Source organism: Opisthocomus hoazin, chromosome 10 (genome assembly GCF_030867145.1).
Source record: "Opisthocomus hoazin isolate bOpiHoa1 chromosome 10, bOpiHoa1.hap1, whole genome shotgun sequence".
In the NCBI taxonomy this organism is placed as follows: Eukaryota; Metazoa; Chordata; class Aves; order Opisthocomiformes; family Opisthocomidae; genus Opisthocomus; species Opisthocomus hoazin.
Window position 1 is genome coordinate 26,566,175 of NC_134423.1, and position 27,570 is coordinate 26,593,744.

At 42.9% G+C, this 27,570-nt stretch overlaps 2 long non-coding RNA genes across 4 annotated transcripts in view; both read left to right on the forward strand.

The window, feature by feature from the left end:
- The window catches only part of LOC142362619 (uncharacterized), a 51,182-nt gene extending 42,134 nt beyond the window's left edge, over positions 1–9,048 (forward strand). Inside the window, exons 5-7 of the long non-coding RNA XR_012765200.1 lie at positions 170–300; positions 7,333–7,511; positions 8,857–9,048. This is a non-coding gene — a long non-coding RNA (uncharacterized LOC142362619). The remainder of the gene's footprint in view (positions 1–169; positions 301–7,332; positions 7,512–8,856) is intronic.
- Positions 9,049–9,366: 318 nt separating this feature from the next.
- Positions 9,367–27,570, forward strand: part of LOC142362618 (uncharacterized) — a 57,620-nt gene continuing 39,416 nt past the window's right edge. For 2 of the 3 annotated variants that reach the window (XR_012765199.1, XR_012765197.1), the window contains exons 1-7: positions 9,367–13,365; positions 13,975–14,043; positions 14,935–15,015; positions 19,451–19,633; positions 23,808–23,868; positions 25,800–25,949; positions 27,442–27,552. This is a non-coding gene — a long non-coding RNA (uncharacterized LOC142362618). The remainder of the gene's footprint in view (positions 13,366–13,974; positions 14,044–14,934; positions 15,016–19,450; positions 19,634–23,807; positions 23,869–25,799; positions 25,950–27,441; positions 27,553–27,570) is intronic. The other variant, XR_012765198.1, reaches the window with a different exon arrangement.

Genomic DNA, 27,570 nt, shown 5'->3' on the forward strand with positions numbered 1-27,570 from the left:
CTCCCAGTCTGTTGCTGTACCATGTTTACCTAGTAAGGATGACTGTTTCACTTCAAGACTACTTTCATGTCTTATGTTTGAAACTAAACTTCTTTACTTGGAGTGCAGTACAACACTAGGACATGTCATTCAAGGAAGTGATGGGATTTCTCTCCTTGGTGACTTTCAGGGATCATGTACACAAAACTATTCCCAGTCTGATCTGGTGTTGATGTTGATGCAGCTTCAAGAAGCAGGAGGCTGGCCTAGAAACCTCCGGAGGTCCTCTTCAAATGTTTTTTCTATGATCTTACAGTTCTGGTAAGTGTGTTACATTAAAATAACCAGATGGATTTTTTGGAAGTATAGAACAGATACCCTGAAGGCAGAAAACAGTATGTGGAGAAGACAACATGGGTGGGGGGAAAGACACTCGCTTATTTCCATTTATGAGTTATAGAACCAGGACTCCTACAAGGAGTTGAGAAATTTGTCTTGATTTGGAGATGAGAAAAACAAACACTTCGGAGTAGGTTTTCACAGTAAGACTGCCTGGCTTCTGATCCTCACCCTGTCTTGAGAAGGGTAGACAGTGTTGCAAACGTTAGCGTCAGGCTTGTTCCTGCTCCATCTAATCAGTTTGGTGTACATATTTTTCCGGTAGGGATTAAATACGTCTTGTCTCCTGTGGTTTTATTAAAGGGCAGAGAGGAGGCAAGGAGCCTTTTACTTCTGACAGTGTTTTTTCTGGTTGCCTGAAGTAGCTACTGCTGGGGGAGAGGGAGGCAGTAACAGCCAAATCTCATTGCCATACTCAGGGCTAATGCAGGTGAACTTTGTGGTGGTGCTGGGTCCACACCTGAGGCTTGCTTCTTCTGTGCACAGGACCAAATCAGCAGGAGCATAATGTAGGAACAGTGTTAGAAAAGAGGGGATTCACGATGTGCCCAGTATTCCCCACCATTGTCTCCAGAGGCAATAGTCCTTGCACTCTAGGAATGGTTTTGCAGCCAGGGTTACACAGCTGAGGACACGTCACCGTGGGATGTGTTGTGTAGAAGCTTAATATTACCCTCGGGACAAGCCAATCTCTTTTTCTCTCTTTTCCGTATGCGTTTCTCTTACTAGATCATCCAAAACCTTCTGCTGCCACTGAAAATGATGGTTTTTTGTGCAAAGCCAGACTTCTTGCACTCAGCAAGGGAAGGTCCAGCTCTGGCTATTCTGCCAGTAGATGTCCCTGCACACACGGCTGCAATGGACACTCTGTCTCTTGCCTGGGAAAACTGGCTTCCAACACACTGAACTTCACATCATTCCTAATGGAAATTGTTCATATAGATTTTTTTTTTCCCTCCCATTTGGGCTGCTGGTGTGAAGTGTAATCAAGCCCCACAAATACAAAAGCTGAAATTAACACCAAAGTTCATTCTTTCATTGCAAAGCACTCTTTCCACTATCTGTAAATATTTTTGTGTTTATTTATAGACCACAGGGCAATCAGAGTACTGACACTAGAGAAAAATCCTGAGCTGCTTTACCCGTTCTGCCCTTCACTCCTGTTTTGCATCATGCATTCAAATAACTTCCACATTTTTTCCCTTCCTTGGATTGCAGCGTTTTCTTGAAGCAGACGTTGCTTTGATGCATTGAATTGAACAAAACAAGACCAAATGAAACCAAATAGTGCTAAGCACTGGGTCCTCAAAGCTTGGTAGAAGTCACTTGGCAATTTTACAGTTGCTGAGAGTCTCAACCTTCAGCCCATAAGGTGTCTTCTGTAATACGAGAATTTATCAGCTGGCTTTCAGAGCCGTGTGGGTGAGTTTGAAGTGTTTTCACAATGCTCTCTGCTCTGTATTATAATCCTGCAATTACATATTTGCATGCCTACTAAATTAGCACCGGAAAGTTATCTTCAAAAGTGCTAAGACTGTCACTGGTACTCTTCCTGGGAATAAGGGAATGCTAATTGTTATGGAGGAGAATTACCTTTACACGGTATTGATTTTTTGCCCCACTGCCTGTCATTACTCAGTGGGTTTTTCCCGGCGCAGGACAGCGAGCAGCTGTGCCGGCAACCCACACGTCTGCGGCTCTCGGCCGGCTGCGGAGGGATGGGCAGCAGGCAGGGCTCTCGCACGGGCAGCTGCCGGCATTGGCACCACTGCCAGACCCGCGACTCACGGAGTGGCACGAATGAGCTGCCCAGGCAGCCTTTCGCTCCGGCTGTGAAGTGAGGGTAACAAGAAGCTTCAAAAAGATCAGAGCCGCAGCCACGAGTGGGGGAATAGCTCAGTAAATAATTGGCGGAATATAAGTATTTATTGATTTAAGAGCATTCTTTTCTTTTGCCTTGCTTTTGTCTTCTAAGGCAACTTTCTTTTAAATTTATGTCCCACATTGTCACATCAGGAAGAAAATACATGAGAAATGTTTTGTTATTTCAAATTTATTGCATATTACGTCAGCTGGCATTGTGGACTCACAATATGTAATGCTTCATAAATTATGAAAAATAAATGTTTTATGGGCTTACTACGCACTCTGTTTGAAAACCGTTGAGCTGGGGAGACTCACTGACCCCCGTACAAATTAATGGGCGCATTATTTTCATTATTGAAGCACAGATGGGAAGTTTGAACATCTTTATATATTTATTTAAAGGAAAATGAGGACAGAAGTCGTTTGAATGCAGTTAGTCTTTCTGGCAAGAAGCAGGTATCATTTCACCCAGCTCGTAACCTATTGCTTCCCTCACAGTCATTGTTATTCCAGGCCAAAGCTTAAACTCAAAATCAGAACTGCAAGGACTTAGCATGAGCTTCCAGAGGTCAAATCCTGCACTCTTTAGCTGTACAAACTAAACCTCCAAGTTGGCAGGGTTTTGTCGATGCAAGGACTGTGGCATTTGCAGAAAACTAGGAAAGCAGAAGTCAGCCTCCTGCAGAATGGAAGACAGTGAAAGATATTTCTACCCAACTTTCCAGCCCTGCTTTCCCTGAGTGTGATGGAGAGTGACAATTAAATGAGCGCCACGCATCTCAGCCGTCAAGGGCCTCATCAGGAGCAAAAACCTAAATCTCAAGGCACCAGAGATCTTAAACCTTATCAAACACGGCAGCCTTCAGGTCCGAGCCGCAGGAATCGTCCTCACCCACCTGCATGGGAAAGTGTGTCGTCCCATTTTCCGAGGAGCAAAAGTTCGCTCCAACATGTGTTGCACGGGAGGCGTGCGTCTTTGAGGGGACAAAAGGGCATGGTGACGTGAGGTACGAGGAACAGTGGAGCACTCTCAGCTATTTCCCCCTTCCCCCCCAACCCCAAATATTTCTGTTACTTGCGAAAGGAGGTCAGGTGTTACAGTTCTCCCCTGGATGGTTTTTATATCGCACAGATCCACCACTGTGTTTCTAATAAAGCCGTCAAGAGCATAACCAGGAGCTCCCTGCATGGGCTCAAGCAATATAAGTCACTGCTTCAGAGGACTCTCTTAACTTCGGGCTGGATGGACTGAAAAATCTTCCAAGTTATTCTCTCCTAATTCAAGTCAGCTGAGGCATCAAAATGTCGGGCAGATGGACAAGATCTTTGGCTCTGCTTCTGCTAGGGCTATTACAGTCAACACTTAGAGACTTTTTTCTTTTTTCTTTTTTTTTTTTAAATCAGTGAGCTTTTGAGAAATTAGCCTTTACGTAAGCACATTAAAGCAGATTCCTGTGTGCTTTCTAGTGTAAGAGTTCATGCTCTGAGGATCCTAACTTGTCCTAAACTGGATTAATCCATGCTACTTATCCCAAAAAAATATTTTTCCTTCTCTATTTTCCCTCATTCCTTCTTTCTTTCTCTTCGTGTTGCTATTAAGAATTCTTAGATTTAAAGACCATGGCGGAAGGGTAGTCATTATTGCGGTCTCTTGGCCAACACTCAGTGAATATTATTATCTTGGTGTTTGTATATTTTAGGAACTATTAACTCCAATCGCGCTAACCTCGGGGGACTCTCAGTTGGGGAGACGCAAGACAACAGTTAAAATGAGCAAAGTACACCCCAAGTTTATACTTTCTTTTTATTCTTGCGGTGATTTTTCCAGTTGAAAAGAAAGCCTGCCTTTGCCTTTCGCATCCAGTGGAGGGCAGTTGAGTACCACGCTACGGAGCCAAGAGAACCTGCACCGCGGTGTAACACTCTCCAGGAGGCAACCGATGATTGAAATTAACTGTTCTTTGCCTACGTGAAATATCACTTAGAAATACCTGAAGAATTCGAGAAAGGAAGAAATGGAAAGCTTTTCAATTTAAACTGCTTTTTAAACTGCTTTTTCAACTGCTCTGTTGGTAGAGCAGGAGTGGATCTAAAAGTTTCTTCAGCAGTTGAGGGAAAAAAAAAGTCTTATGTCCATACACACAAGTTTCAAGGGTTTGCTTTTTATATGTTAATCAGAGTTTCCAGTATATGGATGCTAACGAAAAAAGTTCCTGATTTTACCTTTGCTTCCTGACCTCAGCAGTTGTTAGGTTTTAATACTAATAATTTCAGCACGAAGAATATTTTTTAAGGGCAAATTTTGCTTTCTCGATGTCTCAGCTGTACCGGAAAGAATAGGACAATTCTCAGGGACCGGGATTACCATGTAAATACAGCCATTATTGAAACTGTGACTAGTTTTGGAATGTTCCCCTAAAAGTTAAATTTAAAACAAACATTCCAATCAGAAACAGAAACGTAACCATGTCCCTCTTAAAAACAGGTCTCCTCCAACTCCTCCAGTTTATAGCACATACCCTAGGGCTATTACAGTCTAGAAAAATCTGAATTAAAACCCACACAATTTTCTGGGTCTGGTCATGCATCGCTTGGTCAAAAAAAAGTTTGGGGCCTCCTGAGAAATACAAGGTTTAGGCCTTCCTGGCATTTGTTGTTTCATTTAAACAAAACAGTCTAGTCTTTATTGCAAATACATCATTTTAGTTTCATTCCCTTTGAAAGGATTCACAGGTGGATTGAAAGAGAAAGCTTAAAAAATATTTGCTATTGCAGTTGCCCATGAATACTGTTACGGTCAACATCCTAGTTATTTTTCGCATTTGTAGGGATATTTACTTTTCAAATTTTATTTGCTTCCCATCACTGCTGTAGTATAAGATCGGGCACAAATAACTGCTTACACCAAAAATTAAGTTTCTGTAAGTAACTATTTTAAAATGGTTGCTTTTATATTTACTGCTGAAGGATCTTGAGCACTCCTGCCAGAAAGGAAAGTATTTATTATCTCTCTTTTACAGATGAGGAAACTGAGACACTGTGAAATTAAAAGCTTGGGGAAATTAGTACACAGTAAATTACGGTGTGAATTTACTGTGTACTAACCACCCTGCACGAACTCATCGTGTGGACTGGCAAAGAAAAAGGATTAAACTCCCTTAAATTATCTCACATTTGCCATGGACAGACAGTTACCATGGATCAGCTGACATGCAGCAACTTCTTAACCCGCAGCGAGTCGTTCGCACAGCGAATCACCTTGGAGGAGAAGAGCAGATTCATGGGGTGCTGTGTTGAGCAGCTAATCCGCTGCAACTTTATGCAAGAGTTTATTAGTCACTAATTTCCCCAGCTGGGCAGATCCTAAGTGGTTTACCTAAAAATCACAGAAGGAAAACTCTGGCCAAACCTGAAGTCAGACTTGAGTATCTTTGTAGCCTTGATAGCAGAAGCTGTGATTTAAAAGCAAGGAAATCAACTTTGTCCCTTTTGAAGGATGGAGCACCTGCAGGACATGTCCAGGCGGTATGTGGGTTAAACTGGTGAATCAGAGTGGTGAAATCAGAAGGTGAATCCTGACATTTGAGAACCACCCTCCTGTCTCGGTGTTTCTGGCATTAAAGCGTCGTGCAGCACACGCAGCGCCTCACAGCCCAGCCCAGCAAACCTACAGGAGTCTGCTCTGCAAAGCCACGCAGCGTCCGTCTGTCCTGGGAATGCCACCAGATGCCTCCTCCAGCCCCACGGCTGGGTCAGGTCCATGCGTGTGTGTGCAGAGCACCCTGCCTGCGTGATAATCCGCTCGCCAAGTTCCCTTCAGTCTCGGCAGTGCCACTTCTGGAGAGCAGAGCCACCGGACACGACCACTGCAACCCTGGTCGCTGTTCCCCAGCCCTGACAGTGACCTCAGGGCTCCGGAGGCAGTCGGCGAGGCTCCAGGAGTGACCTCCTCACCCTGAAGCAGGCTGAACGGCTGATGTTGAAACGACTTTGGCAGGAGCGCTCACCATTGTGTCCAGTCCAAGCTGGAGAGATGAACATGTAGGGAGCTGGGACAAGGCTTGGCTGGTGGGAAGACAATTACTGACAAGTTCATTCCACTAATAAACAAAGACAGAAATGATGACGCTATAAAGAAGAAGCAGGATTCTCTGGAGAAAGCCCTAGAGGCACCTAGTAAGGAGGAGAGAAGTTTAAACGACAGTTTTACATTACACCACTTTGTAAAATATGTTCTATTTTAGTTCCAAGCTTGAGTCCAGGTAAAGCTGCATCAGGGTTTAGGAAACAGCATGTATTTCAATGCCCTGTGAAAAGTAATAGCTGATAACTAGTACCTTTAAATGTGAAAAGCAGAACTTTTCTCCAGGGGATGTATTTTTTTTTTTTTTAATGGATTTAGTGTCATAGTTTACATTGCAGCTATAGCATTCCACTGGCAGTCATTTATCTAATGACTTACATCTTTCAGGCTGTGGAAGATGCAGGATAACAGAGAGAGAGAGAGAAAGTGGTGGTGGTGGTGAAGTTCGTTTTAATTTGCATTTCAGGGCTGAACCTAGGATCATAAATGTACAGAAGTCAACACCTTCCTAACATCCCTCTGCTATCTTATTTCCGGAGCATTACAATATGAAAACAATGGGATTAGGGCACTATATACTTCAATCCCTCTCACTCCCGATCCCCAAAGTAGGTCTAAATAGAGCTGGATTTGCTTCTGGTGTAGCTGAAATTAAGACAAACGGGTATGTCTGAGATAATTTTTTCTTCCCCCTGTAAAGCTTAATCTTAGAAAATACCTGTCTGTGCTAGAGAAATGGCTTGCATGTAATATGACAACCATCTTTAACAGAGGCAAACCAGACTTTCTGGGCTCTAATCTTGTAAAGGAAAAAGCTTTACAGGTATAATTAACCTGTGGAATGCCCTTCCACAAGATACTCTTGAAGTATTGGCACTAATACCATCTGTCTTCATAACTCAGGGCATCAGTGGCCTACCAGCTGAGATCAGGAAGTAATCTAGTGTGTCCCTTCGTGACGTGACTCCATTGAATGAATTAAGAGGTCGTGGTGACTTTTGCAGTAATGGTCACTGCTGGAGCTGGATGATGTGTTGGCTTCGAAGGGAAAATCTGCGGTTATTTCCAGAAATGAGCAAGAGGGTGCAGCACGAGACTTATGGCACGGAAATCCCAGGCTGCTGCTGTGTGTGACAAGGAGATGAAGGTCTGCATGCACCAGGGAGGCTGGCAAAGGAGACAGGTAGGGCGTGGGAAGGGTTTGCCTACACTCTGCAGCTCTCAAAAAACTAGAAGTTACTAATTGAGATGATGGACAAGTAGTGGCATCTAGTGCCTCAATGAGTATTGCTGATTCACAAAGGAGCAGAAGGTCAGTGTGGTCCTGTGGCTGGGACTGAGAGATAGTCCTGGCCCCGGAGCAATTCGGTGTTCAGCACGGCCATGCTTCTGATGCACGGAAGGCAGCAGTGCCTCCATTCTGCTAAAGCAGCTCAGGGGTTCATTCACGAAACCTTTGAGAGAGACGGCCCAGACACCATGCTGTGTCTGGGGGCTGGTGACTGCACATAGGGTGGGGGGAAGGAGCACCTGACCCCATCCATTGAATCTATTTCACTAAAGACTCATCTATAAGGAGAGAAAGGTAGAAGCAAGGATATATGAATGAAGAGTCTCCAGAGAGATGATCCTTAGTCTGAGGACAACCGTGTTTGCAGATGAGCTCCTGTTGTCTGCTGCCATGAGGACCTTCTGCAGTGGAACACAGGTCCAGAAACACTGGTTCTCAGAAACTTTAATACCAAAATCATGGGAAACGTTTGAATGTTAGATGACTCCAGACTTCATTTGCAGTTTAGTAGGATTTTAAGGCTGGCGCTTTATATATATAAGGCGTATATAAATACACACACACACACACACACATATATATATATATATACATTTTGTATGTGTGTGTATTTATATACACGCCTCAGGTTTTTTTCAATTCTGTCAAGTAAATTCAGTAGCTCTTAAGCTAGAACTGGGGGACGCTCTTGTAGGAAGAGGTCTCATGGAGCCGTAATCAGCATTGGGGAATTTGCATCAGAAATTCTTCGAATGTTTCATTCAAGGCCAGCTTGTTGTTAACCTGAATATTTGATTTGAAGTCATGCTGGCTTCACATGTCAAGCTGCCCTGGCACTGTGTGAAAGTGGTGGGAGGAGAGACTGAAGGGGGAAACGAGCAAGTAGGGAAGGATTTGGTTATCAAAGCAGAGGACTTAGATTCAAAAGTAATCGACACAAGGAGATTACTTCAGCTCATAGTCCAGACAAGGGCTCTATCGCAATAAATTAGGCCACCCCCTCACACAAACACAAGCATCTCCATGTGTTCTACCAGCTTCATCCAGAGATAAGGAGACAATGCCATAGCTTTTCTGCCAACTTGGCCAAACAGCAGGTTTGCTAAAGCTCAGCTCTCAAGAATATTAATAAAAACAGATGATTTTACCCTTTCTGGTCCTGCCTATAGCAGGCTGCTAATAATGCCTTATGAGGCTGCTACACAGTTCAATCAATAGTTTGATTTTTCTGCCCTAGAGCTGCCACAGACACAAACACCTCGCTAAACTGGCTGAGCAAGGAGCTGGCCGCAGAGACAGCCGGAGACAGAGAAGGGGGATGCAGGACGTGGTGCCTTGTGACTTCTAGGAAACTTGGGCATGGACCATTCCCGTCAAGCCCCATCCGCCATGGCAGCTGCTGCATCCTACTGAACCCATGGATGCTCCTCAGTGCCAGGTACCAGTTATTTATTAATTTCTGTGTTGCCTATGGAAACATTCGGGTTTGATAAAGGGAAAAAAGCGATTTGGCGTCCTTTGACAGAGGGAGGTTGATTTTCATTCGAGACAGAATGGCTCATTTTTACCTTTTTAGCTCCTGGAAGAGTAAAAAGTGAGAGGTCAAACCTGCATCACCATGACAACCCCTGCAGCGAGGGTTTTTGAGCAGATGAAGGGGAGTGATAATGGAGCTGAAGTTTCTGCCCGTTCTTGTAGTCACTGGGCTTTTTGCTTTGTTTTCCTTGTTCCTTTTCTTTAGGCCCTGTAAGGTGTGGCCTCATGTATTTTTCAGGGGCTGAAGGATAACACCGGCCAGTTTAAAACACTGCCATATTCTGTTTGAGATCAGTCCTTAGTGTAGCATTGCCTGAACATACATCGGGTGAGTATAAACCATATAAAAAAGTGGATCATAAGAGCTAGTCATGGAAGATCAAATATCACTTCTGGTGCGTTCCCTTCATTACTGTAGGTACAATACATCAGCAAGTGCAGTCATGTTATCAGGTTTGCATCAAAGGAAACTGCCATCTCTGCCTTTCCTGGCAGTGCCTTTGGAGTCCAAAAATAAGCTCAGTAAACCAGCCATTCTCAGAGGAGAGGAGGCATTGTACTAATGACGAAATTCCAAATGAGTTGGGGATCTAAGGAGATACGCTCAGGAGGGGTTGCAGGTGGAACTGGAAGCTTATCTGAGACGTTGAGCTCATGCCCTCGTTTCCTACACCTGCACATGAAGGAATGTGTAACAACAGTTTGCAGATAGCTGAGGTTACAGCTACTGAGCAATACCGAGTCAAATTGGAGTTACAGAAACAATGCCCCAAATTCTCTCCTACCGATAAACTGAGCCTAGTCCAGGGAAAAACCAAGAGCAGATTACTCATTTTTCTGACATCTCTGTTTATTCCAGGTACCTACTAAATCTTGTATTTCAATAAGATGGGAAACCCGTTCAGACTGGAATACATCTCCTTTGGCATGCAAAAGTAGCGCTTAGAACAGGTTGTCCTCAAACCCCATCTAGAGCCCCCAGATGTTGTCCTTTGAACATTATACCTCTTCAGAAGTTTTGCAATATCCTTTTTTACCTAAACTCAATACTCCAGTTGTGGTTGCAACTAAAAATGAAGCAGAACAAGAAATACTAAAGCACATATTAGAGTGTCAGAAAAGTTAATTTTGCTGGAAGATTTTGCCAGAGTCAGATTTTAAAGAGATCTATACAGCCACTTATGCAGAGAAGAGGAATAGTCAGAGTTAACACTAAAAAAGTTTTGAATGGCTGTAAAACCTTGATTTGAATCTGTTCTCTGTGCCCAAAGCATTAGGTTATTAAAGCTTTTGCAGTGGGGATGAATTATTTCATTTTTGCCTAGTGAGGGGTTTCTCATATCTTCTTCCAAAGTGGTGGACATGTCCCTCATGTCAGTAAGGAGCTACACAGCTCGTCATCCAGAAAGGCAAACTGCAAAGAAAGAGCACAGCTATGGTCTGTCTGCCACCAGATTTGAAACAATAGCTGCATCGACACATCCACCCTGCAAGAAAGCAAAGCTGGGCTATTGGAATCAGCTTGCAGATAAATCAAAGTAAATCTGAGTGATAGTGATATGATGTTGCAATAATAATTCAGTCCTCATGCTGATTTAGAAGAGGAAGCCAATTCAGAGTTTCACAAGCACAAGGGCCAGCACAGAGCCCTGTGGGGCAGTATGAAAGAGAATAATCAGTTCATATGGAAAGAAAGTGCAGGTTATCAATCGCATAAAATACAGACCTGGCAGAAAACAGACAAGATAATTTCTGGAAAGGCCTTGGATTATAATCTGTGCTTCAGACAACTGATTTATGAGCTGTTGGACCCTCATGTTTCAATCAACCAATCTGAAAAATTACGTTAGATATGAAGCCTCTCTATGTGAGAGGATTGCAGCAGTATAATTTTAAACAGCATGTTAGAGTATGACAGAAAATGCAGTTTCATCCTTACAGTGATCAGCCATAAACCCCAATTTTGCTCCTCCTGTGGTGTGACGGGGCTGTCTTGAGTCAGAGAGGGGAAGCTCGCCTGTCTGCTGATGCAGCTCAGGACAAACTCTTTTGGGGAGCTCATTCTTTGAGGACAAAACAATAAGTGCCAATCATATTGGCATCAGACCATTTGGAGGCTTTAATTACATTAATTTGATTTTTATTCCTCACTGCAACTCTACTCAGCCATTTCCAGGCACAGTGGAGTCAATGAAACCTGATGTTGGTTTCAATTTGCTAACATCTCTTTGAAAAACAAACTCATCTCACTGCAGAAATGTTCTGAAAACAAATTGCAATTATTCCTCCCTCCCACAGAAAAAGAATAATCAAGTGCCAGAGCTTTATATTACGCTTTGCTTGGATAAAGTTTGGACATAAAATGCTTTTGTTGAAATGATATCTTTCACATTGCAGGTGATGTGGCTGGAGCTCATATACTTTTAATTTTTAGTTTTAAGAAAAAACTTGCCCACAGCAATAGTGTGCTCAGTCTCATGAACAAAACCAGCCTAGAAAAGACCTATGGACTGGCACAGAAAGTGTGAAATACCACTTCAGCTCTGTAAGAACTCCGTACAGCAGCATCTAATGCTTGGGAGAACAAAACCACATTTTTCTCCCTCCAGAGCCATTCCAGCATACCTTTTGTCCAAGAAACACGCTGGCATGGCAAGCAAATATTGCTGTCCACGGGTTAAAGTTCAAATGCATCACTTGAGTAGATGAGGAGTTCCACCAGGGCAGAATGACTAGCCGTTTCCTTCGGGGAGTGGTGACTGTGGGGTGGGGAGAGATGCGGGTGTGTGGGGTAGGATGCAGAGAGCCACAGCCCTTGTACAGCAATTACCATAAAGATTAAATAAATACAATAGCCTAATTTCACATGGAAGTACACTTTAATTAAGTCTCTGCAGAACAATGAGCTGCTTCCATAAGAGCTGTGAAAATCATCACTAGGGACTGTCCAGAGGAAGAGAGAAACAAACAAGAGAAGGACTCTTTGTATAGAAAATATGTACGGGAAGTATTTTGAAAAGCTGTTCCCAGTTAATTTACCTAGGAAGAATTAATAACAAACTCCAGTCTTTTGCTCTGTTTTTATAGAAGTTCCATATCCCAGAGTCTCATGGTGCTTACCAGACTGAGGGAGACACAATTAATTTACAGACTAATTACAAGAGCATTGCAGTGTATTGCATGTGGTGTACACCAATGGCTTTAGCTAGGCTGATATATAGTTGGTTCTGGTCTGGAAACTCTTGTGCAGGATAAGCTCCAGGTGCATAAGAAAAAACCTGTTATTCCAACAAAGTTCATGATGCATTCCTTATGTTAACATGGTCAAGTACAGAGTTTAGGAGGAGGTGCTTGGGAAGCATCACCGGTGAAACTTCCCTGCACTCCAAATATATTTCCCGTATTTTCCTGTATCTTCCTGTATGGTCAGAGTTCGTAATGCCCTGGAAGTACTGCATGAAAAGGAACACACTGCCATTAACATTTCTACAAACAGCTGGGCGCATTGTTTGAGTGCAGGTAAGCTTGGTCAAGTTCATCATTATTCTGTTCCTGAGACTGGGATGTCCAACAGAGGACGTTGCAGCTGCTGGCGTCACATCAGCCACCCCATGACTTGTGATGAGTTTGAGCTTGCTAACACCTACAAAACAGGTACCTTCATTGCAAAGACAGAGTTGAGACATTCCCTAAACCCCAGCTAGATACAAATCTTCCCAGAGTGCAGGTAAGAGACCAGTCTAATGAGCAGCTTGATGTTTCTGAAGCATGATTTTTCCTTGAAGCCTGGATGAGCAGTGAGTATTTTTACCTCATACTATATTACAGACCATTTTTAAAATTATTATTATTTTAATTTTTTAAGCCTTTTATTTCTTTAGAAATTGCCAACTGATAGCTTTCAGCTATGCAAGGCTCAGGCAGGTTAGAACTAGGGAAGCAAAAAATCACTTGATGCTGATCTTATATCAAGGTTTTAGAGGTTTTTGGACAGGCACTGCCTTTGTTTGCTTTTCTTGTTTTTATGCATAGCTGGGCCCAGCTCCATGACTGTTGTCTTGGGCATGACTGCACCGCAACCAGAAAGTCATTACAACCAGACAATCAGCTCTCAGTGCCTGCAAGTTTTTACTGTCTGTTTGAAAGAGAGTTGAAGCACTTGTGGAGGTTTAATCGAAATCTGAATACATGTGACTGAAATTGGCTCTCTGTGAGTATTTATACAAGTAAATCTCTGCTTCTCACAAGTTCCTGGAAATCAAATGCCAGCCTTGTATGATCATTTTTTAAAGGAGTAAATATTTGTTGAAAATTCTTTGCTGTATTAATTTTACTCTGCCTTCTCTCACGAAGACCTGACGGGGTTGGAGAGACTCCTGGTGTGCATCAATCAAGCTAGGGAAGAGGGACCAAAATAGCTTATTACTTGGTCCATAACATGTTGTTCTCGCAATGAAACACAAACTTTTCAGGTAGAAAGGCAAAGCTCTTAAAATAGCTTGTTTTCCCCATACGTCTGCATACCAAGCTAAAATCTTCCAGGAGATGATCCTTATTTCAGCACTAGGTGTGTCAGGTACAGGTATTTTAAGCAGGAGGTAGTTTAAGCAGTGCTGCTTATTTCCAGGTTTTCCTAACCCCCACTTGAAAGCACATCTGCCAGTAAGTGGTTTATAACTTGACAGTCAGCCACCACTATTTTTTTAGTGCTGTATAATGTTGTCAGTCCCTGTTGCTGACCTTTTCTTTTCTTTTACTTTGTCTCTTTTTTTTTCAGTTATTTTGTGGTAACCCTTTTACCTTCTTTTTCCCTGCTCAGAACCATTAGCAGGATGTTGTGCAATATGGTGCTTGTCATCTGTTTCAAAGACACAGTGATGAGATACAGGTATGCCAGATGGATAAACCTAGTGTGACTAATTATTGTGTATTTGCCTTTAATTATTATCATTTATTACCAGAGAAAAGACAATAGAGGTTCCCAGACTCGGAAGGGAATGTCGGCAGAAGGGGATTTTTTTCTTTTTTTTTTTTTCAAGAGACTGACACATCAGCAAGAAAAGTTTTGTTCCTGGGGAGAAACACAAGCAAACATCAAGACAAGAGGAGTCAACGTGACTCATGCAATACTCTCCTTTCCCTGACACGTACTTGAGGATCAGATATCTCACAGCTAATAAATAGTTTCTTTGTAATTATAGAACAGCTCTTCTCTTGCCTAAATGCCCATGCAGGGCATAATGAATGTATGGATACCCTTCAGTCATCTGCATGAGTATCCACCACGGGTTACAGGGTAGGTTTCTGTCCTCTCTCTCTGCTCTGGTCCTGGGAGATGCGTACAGCCCTGGCTCTGCCCTGTGGGCACCAACAGAGAGGGGAGTGATCCTGTGTGGGTATACACAGGTGCTCAGGTGAATGGGACATGAGCTTTTTAATTAATCCATAAACCAGATGCACATTACCTCCTCCATGGATAGGTGAAACCTGAGGCAGCAATTTTTGAATAAATTCGGCTCAGGGTAGCAAACATTGTCAAAGGTTTCTGTGCCATCAGTGGCCTCAAGCCTTTAAATGGAATATACCTCTGTATCTGGCCTTAACATGCCAGAATTCTACAGTGTTCGGCAGAAATGTAGATTTCCACCTTCAGGTATTATCAGGTATTATAACCCTATTTTCAATTGATTCCCCCACAAACACACACACATGATAAATATGTGTGGATATAAAAAAAGCATTTTAAAATAAAGGTGATATTTCTGTTGAATCTCAATAGGCATAGGACAGGCACTTTGCTCGGCTCAGGACCCACAACCTGGCATGCTGGACTACTTTGAAGACTAGAAGATTGACAACGGTAGGAAACTTTTGGAAATGTTAATCCTATGGTCCCAAAAGCTGATTTCAGTTTACAGCTGAATCAGCTACAATTTACAAGTGCAAGTGGGATTATGAAGGCTCATAAATCCAATCTTCTGGTTTATGGGGCACAGCACTTTAATTTGGGAGCAGTTGCACTGATATGGTGAACAGACTGAGGAAGAGCTTCAGACTTAGGCTTTAAAATTCATAAGGATCTGATTTAGTACATTTTACACTGGTATTTTAACATATTTGCTCTATGGCTAAATTGCATCGTAGCCTAGAGGACCAGTCATATACCACAATCTATCATCGGTAATACAAGACGTAGTCAATGGCACTAGGCTACTGAAATATTTCTATATACAGTACTTGTCAGACAAATAAATACAAAGGCATTAGAAAAAGAAAGTCCATACATGGATGATTTGCAAACAGGAGAAAAGTCTAAATTTGCCACTGTTTGCTCTGAATAGCTTACCCAGATTACAGGCCAATTTTGTTTTGGACAGAAATATTTTCCATCACAGAGTCTGCTAAAGTCAAAAGAGTGCTATTCGTTTGGCTGCAGGATGGGCTGAAGGGTTGGTTGTATTTTGGGACTGGCAGCCCTGACCGTCTCCCTTTAACCCATTTGAACGCAATTTGATTGGGACTTGACTGAGCACTTAATAGTCTGTGATTGCCTTGATTGTGGAAATCTACTTCCAAACCAAATGCAATGTCATTATTGCACATCAAGGAAAAAAGTGCCCCTGATAACCAAAAGTATTGCATAAAGTTGGCAGACTGAGAATTAAATATGCAGAATCAGCCTAATGAAATAACTTGCCTTTGGTTGCAAGAGCCTTCATCATTCTTAAGAAGATTTAAAGCTAATCTGACTTGGAGCTGTTCTAGTCCATTATTTTTGGGGAATTTTTGGGCTTTATTTTTCTTTTCAGCAGCATTATTCAGTCTTGACAGGTTTTTTTTTGTTAATTTTTTGCATATTGAGTAATTAGGAAATCAGTTCAGAACCATTCTTAAGTAGAAATGAAATGCCCCATAATCCAATTTTGATCAAAATTCATCTTTGCTTTTCAGGGACCAGTCAGCCTGTGCAGTTATCTCCACACTGCACAGAGTTGATAATAAAGCAAAGTAAAGCTCGCATTCTTTTCGCATTGCATGTGGTGGGAATGGGGCATTGTTCAGCTGGAGAACAATGTGCTGTTCCCCCAGCGTGTGGCAGAGCAGCAGAATGGCAAGAAGATGATTTCTCCCTGTGCTTCTACTTCTGTTTCTCAAATGTCTACAGGCCTGAAGTAAACCTTGCTTCCCACCTCTGGGTCGGTGGTTCTCTTCCCTGGAAACCTTCCTGTCTCCCTCTCCTGATGCCTTGTGTTCGTAGAAGAGAGCTCACTACTGTAGCACCTTTCCCAAAAGCCGTCATGAGAAGGAGAGACAGATTCAGCTGTCTTCTCAGACTTGTTTTATAGCTCCTCTGCCTTCCACTTCAGTATCCATTGCCTTTCAGTTATGCACAGAAAAAGGGGCCAAAATACATCACAAAAATGCAATCCCTTCCCATATAGTGACTGCACAAACAGGCCTTGTGTATCTTCTATCATGCATGAAGGTATTCCATATTTTTTTGCGTTATGCTGGCTTCAGTGATTCCAGCTAAGTTCCTAAGTGGCTTTTACTGCAGAAGCAATACCCCAAGAAAGCCTTGTACTTTTGTTGTGCAACATTAGCAAAATTGGTGGCTTTGAAGCAGTTGTTTGCAATCAAGCAAAACTGCTCCATTCCTCCTATAAATGTCCTTCTTCCTTCCCACCACTCATTTCCTGACCAGCTCCTCTTAACTATGGGACAAGCCTTTCTCCATGTTCATTTTTCTCTGACAGAGTTTACTTCTCTACATTCTCAGAGTTCCTGGATGTGTTTATGTTCCTTGCGACTTGCAGTGGCTGTATATTGATGTTGCTTCAGGTAGATAAGCCATGGAGAGAAAATAAATGGGTTGAGGAACCCTGGGAACAATAGTGGGAGTTATAAGTGAGGGGACAGGCAGTAGAGAACAAGAACAGGAGAAGGGGAGTTCTTAAAATTCTTTGGTCTTCACTCCCATACTAATGGAATGTGGCCACTAGAGAACTTTCTTTTCTTCAAATTCACACTTAATACTGTAAAATACTCATTCATATCAATATTGCCAGCTTTTTCTTTTCCAGGTTAAGGGTAGTTTTAAAAATGTCTCATGATTACAAACACATGATCCAGAACTGACAGCATGTGTACAAGCTCTGTTGTTGGAGAGGATCTCTGGGTCTCTGAAATTTTAAGAACTAAAACAAGTTCCACCACGCTGCGGTTCAAATAATGAAAAAATCATTAGTTCCAAGAGCAGCAGGTACAGAAATACTCGCAGATTTTACACATCTAGATTTGGCTAGTTGCATTCACATGGACACCTCCCAACAAGATGCTAGTCACCATTCCCCACCCCTCAAATAGGCCAATAGTAACTCTCATGCTACGATGAAAAGGGCATTTTCCTAGGATGAAGCAGAACATTGAACGTCAACAAGTTTTGTCATCTATAGAGCTTATTTTCCAGGAATCTGACAGTGTATCATCCATCCACATGAACCACATGGGCTCCCGAGCCCACAGGATTCTGCAATGAGGCCATAATGGAGGACTGCACTCCTGAGTGCAGCGGGGCTGCACTCAGAGGGGAGATTGGCTGCGTATCTGAGTCTGGGTTGTCACATAAAACAATTATTAGAGGGAGGGATACATTGTTAAATAATAATCTTAACATTATTGGCAACTTCCAGTTGTCACTGAAGGGGAAAGTTAGGAGACATAAGTATGACATATGATTAAATGCAACTCTCTGCTACCCTGGCAAATTTCTTCTTTTCCTTGGTGGCAGGAAGCACCCATGCTTATAACTAAAGAATGTGAACTTTTCAAAGAGATTGGGTTGTCTTTCCAAGTTATCTTTATTTTCAGTTACCCCTCATTAGTTACCTTCTTGGTTTTGTCTGTTTTTCTCACTACATCTTGCAGTTTCTTGCTGCTTCACCTTTTCTGTTTTCCTCGCCATCTAACCTTAGACCATTCCTCTCTTTCTGAAAATCTGTCTGCTGGTATTTTCCATGAATCCATCTGCATTGAATTATTTATAGATACAATAAAGTCCGCTTTTGTCTAATGTTTATTTTCTTTAATAACAAGAAACATGGGGAAAATGTTCGAAAGAACCGAAAAAGGACTTGACTTTTCCTGGACGCTAGGCAACGGTAGTCAAAAAGTACAAAACAAGCTGTAGGATGTTCGTAAGATGCCTTCTAAAAATAATAATCTTAGTATGTTGGTATCTCATGTGCTTTCTGCATTCATTATATTTCCCAAATCTAAGCCTTGGTTATAATCCTGTCATGTCCCTCTAAAGGCTCTAACGGACAATGAGTTGCTGTGGAGGCAACCAGGAGCAATAAGCAGATGGATTATTGCTGGTGGAGTCAGATCTTTGCTACCTGTTTTCCTTGTCCTAAGTGTTTTAAACAGGTCATGGAGGTCTCTTCTGATGGTCATTCCCGACTAGTAGGTTTATCTTGTATCTGGTAAAAATTAGTGCAAACAATATGTCCTACTTAATGAGTCATTGCTAGTCCTTTGTTACCTTTTACTGCTTGTTTGAATTTTCTTTTCAGTATGATTTAAAGGCTTTTCCCATCTCCTTTTCCAGTGGAGGGTTTATGTTGCTCATTTGCCTCTTTCTTCCCTTCAATTACACGAGTCATGCAAGCATTTCCCCTTGAACACTTTCCAGCTCCCCCCACCCCATGCCTCACCCCCTCCGTGTCCTCCCCCTCGTTTACACAGCTCCACTCTCCGCTGTGTTTCCTGCACTGCCTACACTAATTGCACTTAGCATGGACGCCGTGGGGGAGGGAGTATGGAAAGGGAGAAGGTAAAGAAAGGACTTTTGAAGAATCTGGGTGAGTTAAAACTGGAGACTCCTCTGCACATGTGAAAGATGGAAGTCATAAAACAGGCGACAGAGGGAAGGGGAGAGAGGAATAGATTAAAGTCCAGGTCCAGGGTGAGCATGGCAAACCTCAGGGTGGGGGGCATGGTGATTGTCATCCCTTCAGAGGGAGCAAGGAGGGACCTGGAAGCTGCAGAGATGGGAGCTCGGGAGACCCAATCCCTGCTCTCCACTCCACTCATCTGATGCAGAAGCCAGAGGATAAGGTGCATGGAACCCTCCTAGCCACCTCTTCTGGCAAAAGCTTATTCAGCATATGGGGGTGGTTATTTTATTTTTCTCACTCACTCTGTTTCCTTCTCTGTTCCGTACCCCCTGACTATTCGTACTATTGCAATTGCTTGTCTAAAATACATTTTCACTGCCTCTGCCCCCACTCCAGTTCTTCAACCACAGAAAAAAGTAGGACGCTGACACCGCAGAAACAGCATTCTGCACACGTCGGGGACGTTCCTGCAGTCTGGGGATGAAATCTGCCTAGAGGACTTGCAAAGTTCAGTCCCTGCGCTCTCCGCAGTGTGTTATGGCTGTGAACACCACTTCTTTCTCAGAGCAGCTTTTAAGCGTGAGTATTTGCCTCAGAAAGAACAAACACATGCTATCAAACAACCTAACTAACAAACAAGTCCCCAAAGACCGGCAGCTCCCAAAATCAGCACTCAGTACTCTCTGAAACTTCACTCATTTGGATTCAAAGGTACCTGGATGCAGAACACTTGAGCTAGAGAAACTGCACATCTGTGGCGTGCTCTTCCTCGTTTATTTATTTATTTTTCAGTCTCACACCTGCCTACTTTAGCTGATCTCTAGCTATCAAATTGTGATGGAGCAAAAGTAATAAAATGCCTGTAGGATAGAAAATCCTGCCTGAAGTTCTCCCATAGCTCAGCCAGACCTAGAAGACGCACAATTCAATTAAAAATAAATAGAAAGTTTTTCTCTCTTCACCTTGCCATTTTTCTCTTCACTTCTATGTATTTCATATATCCATATATATATATAAATAAATACCCCCCCCACACGCATGCGCATACGCACATACACACACAAACCCACCCCTCCCCTTTCCAATCCTTCCTTTAAGGTTTAATTTAACAATAACATTTGCGATCGGGGTCCTGAGCATCTCAAGGGCATTGCGCTTGAAATTGCACACACTCCGCACCATTTATCATAGCCTGACATGTGTCATGTTCCAGACTGCAGCTCCAAGAGGTTACAGCTCACGACTGCTCCTTTGTTGATCAGCTGCCGAGACAACTGAGGCACCTTTCTTTCTCTTTTTCTTTCTTTCCTCCTTTCTTTTTTTTTTTTTTATTATTAAAGCTGCACCGTCCTCTTTTCAAAGGGTTCATTGTGACACAATAGAAAAAGCAAACAAATTCTTCTCCACTCTCTGCCATCTCCCCACCCGATCTTCGTCAGCACCAATTCAGATCACATTTACCTTGGGTTTGATAGAATAGCCTGTGCTGGTTAATAATACTGCTTAATATTGACTGTGAGATGGATAAAGTATTTTCAAAGTAGTTCTCTGCTGGAGGAGCAGAACAGGGTGTGTTAACTGCTAAGGATATTGCGGACAGTGGTAAGGGAGTCCCAAAGTGCTTTCCTAGGGCAAAATCCAGGCTTGCCAAGCCAGTGAGCTTCTTCCATTGCTGAACTTCAGTTCTGCAGCTTCAGGAAAATGAATTTTCTCTTCTCCACATCTTCTGCTTCATTTATTTCACCCCTTCTCCTTCACTTTCTTGGTGCCTTGCAGAGTTCTTGCTGAGTGCAGAGCACCTGAGACCTGCATGTATCTTCACAGAAATGATGTGTACAGCAATTCAACAAATCAGGCTGCTCATAAAGCATATTGACAAGCGCCGCTGTATTGCGTTCATAAACCACTTGTAGATCTTGCTTCTGCCAGTCTTCATCCTGCCAATCAACATTTGTATGGGGTATGGGTATGGGTGTCATTGCAACTTAATGTGCGAAGGATGCAAGGTACTATAGATAGAAAGAAGTCAGTTTTGAATACTGGTCTAAGATCTGAACAAAAGCAGACTTTGCTTTGTATTCTTCTACTTTCTGAAGAAGGTTGGCATGTCAGGTGAACCGATAAGTTCTTTTTAAACTATTTGTAATGAACAGGACTTCAAGGCAAAAAAATGCTGAGCTGGAGCTGACTTCTCTATTTCCACTCCCCGTATTCATGCTCATCTCTGTCCTGGAAGACTTAGAGTCCGAATATTCAGGTCCCAAAGTCTGGCTGCATTTTGGAATGATATTTGATCTTTCAGATTCCTATTCCCCTCTGAGCTCTAAATCAAGCAACAGTCGTTACCACCTGTTAGCACCAAGCACAGCCTCTGCTTGGAGTTGCCTACTTTCTCCCACTCTCTGAGCTCTTTTCGATGGATATTTTTTGAGGTTTCCTTGCTTTAGAGGCTCTTGATTAATCAGAAGTGCCAGATGGGAAGGCTCAACTACTACCACCACGTGTGTGTCACACACCAGTTAGATTAATAAAGGGAGAGTTTTCTTGCTATTGCCCAGAAAAATTTCACATTCTACCCTGCTTTACATGTTTGTCACAGTCACCCATCTTGACACTCTTTGCCTTCCAGTCCAGCATGCTCTGCTTTAGCAGCCTAACCAGCACAGTGCTTTGCTGTCTGAAGGTTAGCGCATTTTCTCTCCCTTTCCTAAGAGGAGGAAAGTCCAGTTTCATGGCCGTAGTTGGGTAGTTCCCACGTTCACAGCATCCTCTCTGAGCTGGTCCCAGGCTCAACACAGAGCCAGCTCCCCGCTGCCTGCGATGCACTCATGTTCCTGACCTTGACTGATGTTTGATCCCTGCCCTCTCCCTGTGCCAGCGCTGAGGCACCTGACCGGCTCTGCAGGGATGATCTAGTGTGACCAGCTGGGACGGCATAAAGCAATGCCAGGACTCGGCCAACTTTCAGTCACATAACTCTCCCTGTCCTGGGGAGCGCGACCACCTGCACAGTCTCGCCTTCCCCCACGCTGAAGGATAGAAGAGCTTTAGCAGACGTAGGACAAAGCACAGAGCACATAAAGGCAGAGACCACCATAAATGCTGCTGCTCCATCAGTTTGCCAACCTAATCAACTGCCTGCCTGTGTATGCCTGATGCTGGCACCACGCCTCTGCTCCCAAGCAGCGAGGAAGCTTTACGCTGCTGGACTGTACAGTCTTGAACGAATATAATGGCTCCCCCAACTCCTAGGGAGACTTACTGAGGATATTTAAGAGGGCTGGGGCCACGTTATTTATGGAGGGGCTGTGTTCTGCATGTGCCTGTGCCTCACTCGCTTTTTAGGGCAGCTGTTCCCATGAAAGCTGCTACAGTGTTTTAATTCCTAGCTCCAGACTGCATAGGGGCCAGTCTAGCCCCCAGCAGTTTTAAATGGAAGATGAATAATTTTAAGGCTATTTTACGGATTTGTAGGGAGGAAATAGGAAGGCTGCATGAAGTAAAAAAAGAAGAGTGTATGCTATAGTCAAAACTGAAAAATCCTCTCAGCTTTCCCCCTCCAACAAGAAATATTCTCATCCTAATATTGCTCAGAAATACAGTCTCTTTGAGCTGGGAGTGAAAGGGATACACAGATACTCTGAGAGTGATAGAACAGCAACGAGGAAAGCAGCACACGTACTAATCAGGCAAGCAGTCAGTGTTTCAGCTGAGACCATCCTCTGAATATCTCAACCATGAAGTAGTGCTAAGAGTTGATTCAGAACTGGCTGAACATCCTGGTCTCCCTGTGGAAGGAAATATGGCTAGAGCAGCCTCTATTTATTGGGATGGCATTGGGGGATGCTGGAAGTTAATTGGCTCCTCAGATATGAAGAATAAAAGTAACCTTGGGTCCCTCTGCTAATAAGAAAAGGAGATAGCCACCAAGCCAAGCAACTTACAAATAAAAGAAGAACCAATAATGACTTAAAAAAAGTATTCAAATGCAATCAGGCAGAGCTGCCTGAGATATCAGAGGAAAGAGTAACGACATGTGTACAGTAGACACAATGTAGATTACAATTTATAACAGGATACAGGATGGAGCCAGCACTTGATTAGGGGACCATGTTACAAATTTTTCAGCATATGTCCTCTGTTTTTCTTTGCCTTGGCATAGAAGGCTGGGCACTGCTGGTAAGTAAATCAGATCGTCAAAAAATGCCCATGTTGATGAGAATTGCAGGATCCAAGGAAATTAACTTGACTTGTATTTTAGACAATTCTGCCATATCCATTCCTTGCCCAGAGCTGTCAACTGGGAAAGAGTTGTGCCTGCTTACAGCTTTAATCAGAGATAGAAATTATCCCTAGTTCATGAATATGTTTGTCATGAAGACATATCAATGGTGGAGAATAGCTTCTCTGCATAAAGTTCTGTATGTCTTACACTAAAACATGTTATACACTGAAGTGTTTTGTTCTCTGCATAACACCCTCACACTCAAGTCACTGTCCAGCTCACACCCAGACACAGACACAGAGCCTGGGCAAGGGGAAGTCCTAGAGGACGAAACCCAGAGGCTGAAGGGCCTTAAATCTCCTTGGGTGTCTGCTTGCTGTGACTTGGCCACCTATGAACCATTCATCTTATTGCCAGGGAAGAGGTCAGGAAGGAAATTTTCACTCGTCTGATCACAAAGGCTGCTGGGGCTCCTTCAGTCTTCCTCTGTGGCTTAAGACTTGGTCTCCCTCCTGGATGTCTCCACAGATGCGTGCTCTGCTGATGTCCGGACCTGACGCTTCGGCATGGCTCTTGACCATTAGCACTAGTAAGTTGTGCTCTCCAGTGGGATGGGGGTATGGGATGTGCTGTGATGTGGTATTTCTTGTGGATTGCTGGGTTACGATAAAGGAAGAGGTCTTCATGAATAGAGCAATCCTTTCCATTGCTAAATGTCTTTTCCATGCCAGCCTGGTAACACCACAACCCTCAGAGTATCCTAAATTAAAGGAAGCAATACCAGAACAACAACAAAACCAGGAATGCAAATGACACAGTAACAAAACAGAGAGCAAATGGCTGACAAAGGATGTTTGTATGTTGTGCTCTGTTATTTTGGCTGCTTTGCTTGTCCAAATCCCCCTAGAAAACAAAGAGAGCACAAGCAGCTAAATGAAAGTTCCTTGCAGGGCAGGGGCTTGCCGGATCCCGATGTGTGTGTGCATACCAGTGTGGTTATATTTGCGTGTGTACGGTGGGGAGGAGGGAAGCTTGTCATTGTATTTTCTTTACTAGACAGGCATAAACACCCCTGTTTATTTCCAACATGCCATCTAAATTCAAAATTAGCATAAGCTGATGATGTTAATTGTTTTCTATGCATGCAAGCAGTGCTTTATCAAAGGTAGAGGGACAGAAGGTCGTTCCCCTAAGGGCCTCCAGGGAACAAGTACCCATCTGAGATAATATTGAGATTGGCATAGTTGGGTATATAACTGCTTCCAAGTATGAAGAAATTGTGTTCTTTGTCATTAGCAAAAAAAAATAATTTTCCTATTAATATTGTAATTCTCCTTTTAATAAACACTGCCCTGATTGAGTTCTAGGAAAGTGCCCTCCAGGTCCACCAAGGGGTGGCCCGGGCTGCAGCTGACAGGCTGGCTGCCTTCCCAGAGTGGGGGAAAGTTGTGTTGAATTGGCCATTTGAGCAAGGCTCTAGGAATTTTTTTCCTTCAGGTCAATATACCGCAGCCATTGTGGAAATATTGGAACACTTTCTTAAACGAGGTCAGCGATGACACCAAGGCAGTGAGGAGTGACAGGAGTTCTCTACTTTCTAAGGAAATGTCATAATAATATTTGCCCAGTATCCCCCAGAGCCGTACCAAGTGCAGAGCCAGAGGAGGGTCTTGGCTTGCAAATGCCAAAGAAAGGGAAACTTTCCTCTTGCATTGCCACCACCTCAGAAAGGGCGGAAAGGAGAGGGGACAGTGCCTAGTAGACTGTGCACAAAATGTCTCGCTGTTGGTTTTCACCACCTATTTTAAAAAACCCTTCATCTTCACTAAGCATGAAAACAGGTTAATCTGAACTGACAGTTAATTCTTCTTTTTTTCCTTTTTCTCTTTATTCTTGGGTAAGTTTGGGGAAACAGAAGTGAAAACCATCTGAAAAAAAGCATCTTCCTTTTGTAAGCAAATCTCCTCTGGCTGGCAGATTGGGAATTTTGCTCTCCCTAATGAGAGCTGCAGTATCCGATTGCTCTCTGAGTAAGCAGGAGCTCGGCAAGGCCACCTTTACACTGAACAATCCCATACATCAGAGGCCATCCCTTTCAATTCGGTGGCTTTTCTGGTGCTAAGAGAGGATATTGGAAACTTAGTCTTAAATCACACCTTTCAGGTAATAAGCAGCAATGAATGGAAGAGAAAAGGAAGCAGGAGGCTTATAGGATTTAAGGAGTTTCTTTTGAAAAAATAATCCACCCTGCTGCTGATGGCCAGATGCTCATGTCTGTCTGGAGATGTGCAAATAAAGCAGGGTGTAAAGCTGTTAGGGGTGGTTCACGGCAACAGACTAGCTCCTGCCAAGGAAAAGCAGGTTAGGTAAACTTTTCGGGTGTTTGGAGGTGAATCTTTTCATTTGTGCACAGCCCTCGTTTGACCCAACTATTTCACATCATTACCAATTGCTTTGTTCGTATATATCAAACTTCCTTCTTGTGCTTTATTCATTTCTGCTCTTGCTGACCTCTTCCAGCAGTTTACTTTCTAACATCCTGAAAGCTTCATCATGACTGTTCAGCACACCGCACCTAGGGCTGAGATTAAAAGTTAAAAAAGAGAAAGAGTGAACACAACAGGAGAGAAAACAGAAGAGCTTTTGGCAGCAGCCTGGCGACACTCTGGGGTAAGTGAAATGGGACGGGTAACCACCTGGAATAATGGCACAGGGGAAAAAAATAACAGAGAGAAGACACTCAAACAGCAGGGCCTGAGTGAAAAGATTAGTGGAAACAGCAAGCTGAGCAGACCTCGGGAGGGGAGAAAGGCAGAAAGTCTATCTATCCATCTCAGCTCTCTGTGCCAAGGAAAGGCAATGAGAACTGTTACAGTAGAAAATAGGCTCGTCTGAATCACAACACTGGGCCCAGATATCTTGTAACCAGAAGATGCTTATCTCCTGGATTAAAAATCTGCCTAGCTCTAAGGTGTAAGAGCAGTCCTAGGGATATCTGCAGTGAGAGCAAGAAGGAGGGAAGGTGGAAATCAAAGAGGAAGAGAGCAGAAAACATATGACTTCAGCAGCTGCAGGACAGGTTGCTGTAGCACAGCCAAAACAGCATCAATAACATCCTCCCTCCATAGGTGCCTCAGAGCTGCATTTGTGCCTGCCCCTGCACACTAGACTATGGGGGACAGAGGGGAGGTGAGGGGACATCAGTCTGGCTGATACTTACTGAGGCTGAGCCTGGGACCTTCTTCTTCTTCTGTTCTGGGAACTCACAGGGGGGTCATGTTTAGGCTGCCTAAGCTGAGCATTACTGCCTTTGATGGAGGATAAACATTTTATTCAGCATAGAGAGGTTGAGATTTGGGAGTCTGGCTCTGTTCTGAATGGGAGTGACAATGGAAACATTCAGTATTCATGCCAGGAAAGATCGTAAGATTCATTTGATGTCAATAAAAGAAAAAGCTGTTTTGACAAAACCAGAATATTTTTCTTGGATTTATCTTTTTTTTTTTTTAATAATTATCTAGTATATGTAAATGTAAAGCCAAATATTATTGTCATGGGTTCTTTAGCACAGTCAGAATCTTTCTCCTAGTTTTCCTCCAAAAAGAAGTAGTGATAAAATCAGTTTGATATTATGAAAGTGTTTCAGTGTTTATGGAACCACCTAACTAATAGTCAGGATATGTATGGCTATCTCTACCCCTAACTCATCAAAGAACCTAACCTCCAGGTGTGCGTCTCTAAGGCTATCATCTAAATTACCAAAATTCAGGCTTTATTTTAGGTTTACAGTACCATGAAACATCACAAAGTTCAGCAATGCTTGGATTAGTTTTTGACAAACAGAAGCAAAACATTAAGATGTAATATTAGAGCAGAAGGAATTACAGCAAAGAGCAACTGGAGGTCTATTCGTGAACATACCAAATGTATGCCTGCCACTGCAGCTCTATGAAGTCTCCTAGCAAAAGACACTATGTAAATTTTTCTTAAAATGGTTTGAAAAAAATAGGAGCATTTGACCTGTACTGTTTTTTTCATTAAGTGTGTATATATATATTTCTGTGTATGTTCTACTCTTTTTTATACTGCTAATGAAGAATTAAATTGCTACATCTTCAGACTAATGACTCTCATCAAGCCTATTTTAACAATTCCTTCCCAGGTTTTCCAAATCACTGCCTCGTGTAGAAGATATAGAGAAGTTTAGCTTCCATTTCTGCCTTTAGTATTTCTACCAGCTGTAGATTTGAGAAACGCGATGCTATGTCCTAGGGTACGTAAAGCTTCACCT